Raw genomic sequence first — 2227 nt, 5'->3', positions numbered from 1 at the left:
AACTTAATTCCTCTGTCCTGTGAGTTGTTGAAAATGGCAGAAATGTTAGAAATGTTAGCCAACTCATAAGGACCGGAACTTTCAGATTCAGAATTTTGGAGGAGATTTTCAAGATCTTCAGAGTTGCTTTGTAGCAGAACCTCCTCCTCGACAAGTGTGTCGATCAAGAATGTTTGGTGACACTCATCATCACCTTGTGGTTGTTTTACAATGTTGAAAACATTTACATCGAGAGTCATATTCCCAAAAGAGATCTTCATTAGACCATTTCTACAATTAATTAGAGCATTTGCTGTCGCGAGGAATGGTCTTCCAAGGATGATCAGGATTTTTGACTCCACATCAACCACTGACTGAGTGTCCAAAACAATGAAATCCACAGGATAGTAGAACTTATCAACTTGCAATAACACATATTCCATTATTCCTCGTGGTCTCTTAATAGATCGATCGGCCAGTTGCAGAACCACAAATGTGGGCTTAATATCTCCAAGACCTAATTGCAAGTAGACTAAATAAGGCATAAGGTTAACACTTGATCCTAGGTCTAACAATGCTTGGCCGAATTCGCGTGTTCCAATGGTGCAGGAAATGGTGGGACAGCCAGGATCTTTGTACTTCAGCGGTGTCTTCTGTTCACTCACTGCGCTCACTTGTTCTGTCAAGAATGCAGTCTTCTTGATATGGTGCTTTCTCTTTATAGTGCACAGATCCTTTATAACCTTGGCGTAGGCCGGCACTTGTTTGATCACATATAGTAAAGGAAGATTGATCTTCAATTGTGTCAAGTGCTCCAGGATCTCACTTTGGTTTTCCGACACTTTCCCAGCAGGTCAGAAAGCCTGGGGGAAGGGCACCTTTACCGAAATTTGTGTTATCTCTTCTTTCTCCTGAGCCGATTCTTCATTACTCAAAATGGTAGTACTTGTTGATGGCGTGTCTGAATTCTTACCACTTCGAGTATTGATGACGTTAACTTCCTTGATATTTTGACCTTCAGAGTTGGAAGTTTGAGCCATATTTTGTCCTCTCAAATTGGACTGGGCTTGTGATGGAAATCTACCGCGCTCTTGAACGGTTAAAGCTTCTGTCAGCTTTGTGATATGACTTTTTATTTCCTTGTTCTCTTCCACCAGCTGCATGAGCATTGAATCAACCCTTTGATTCGTCTTATTTTGCGCGTCCATAAAAGCTTTTAAGGTATCCTCTAGAGAATTCCCTTTCGGCTGCATGTTATTCTGAGGCGCAAAATATGTCCTTGGTGGTTGAGATTGTTGCTCTGATCTCCATTGCCCTCCAGATGATTGTGCATGTTGGTTCGAATCTCGCCAACTAAAGTTCGGGTGGTTTTTCTAACCAGGATTGTAAGATTCTGAGAAAGGACCGTAAGGCTTCGTGCATGTGCCCAATGCATTGCACTGCTCCTCATATACCCCTCTCATTTCACTTAAAGTGTGGCAATCCTGAGTTAGGTGGCCCATTCCACCACAAACTAAACAAGCCTCATGTGTCTCTGTCCTTGCCACCATGTAGGGTCCTTTACAATCTTTACTTTTTAGGGCCTCAATTTGCTTCGTCAAAGCTTCAACTTGGGCCTTGAGGCTGTCCTCTTCCCTTAATTGATAAACTCCAACTGGTCGGGACCTACTGGTGCTCTCAGTAGCACTCGGTCCAGTCCAAGTATGAGCTTTCTCAGCTAACTCATTCAGGTACTCGATAGCTTCGTCAGGATCCTTTTGGAGAAAATCCCCATTGCACATCATCTCGATAAATTGGCGCTCTCGGATTGTGAGTCCATCGTAAAAATAGCTTACGAGGCGCCAACTTTCATATCCATGGTGGGGACATATATTTAACAGATCTTTAAAATGCTCCCAAGCTTGATAGAGCGTTTCGTTTTCCTTCTGAGCGAAATTTGAGATCTGTCGTTTCAAATTATTAGTCTTATAGTGTGGGAAATACTTGTTGAAAAATGTCGTCCTCATTTCTTCCCACATACCAATAGACTTGGGCCTAAGAGAATACAGCCAGCTTTTGGCCTTATCCTTCAGAGAAAAAGGAAAAAACTTTAATCTGACGGTATTTGCGGCCTCAGCACGGCTGTGAAAGGTGGCCACCACCTCATGAAAATTTCATGATTATTTATGTAACCTTAAACATTGTATATAAGTGTTATATACGAGATGATAATGTTTAAGGATAATAATCAAAAAGCAATGTTCATAAT

The 2227-nt window shown here is 41.8% G+C and overlaps 1 non-coding gene across 1 annotated transcript; it reads left to right on the top strand.

The window, feature by feature from the left end:
• The first annotated feature begins 1830 nt into the window (after window positions 1-1830).
• LOC112091419 lies at window positions 1831-1937 on the top strand. Its single transcript, XR_002902125.1, has one exon. It is a non-coding gene; the product is annotated as a small nucleolar RNA R71 (small nucleolar RNA).
• The last annotated feature ends 290 nt before the right edge of the window (window positions 1938-2227 follow it).

Source organism: Morus notabilis, unplaced genomic scaffold, assembly GCF_000414095.1.
Source record: "Morus notabilis unplaced genomic scaffold, ASM41409v2 Scaffold195, whole genome shotgun sequence".
NCBI classification, from domain to species: Eukaryota; Viridiplantae; Streptophyta; class Magnoliopsida; order Rosales; family Moraceae; genus Morus; species Morus notabilis.
This window is presented reverse-complemented; position numbering and strand designations above follow the sequence as displayed.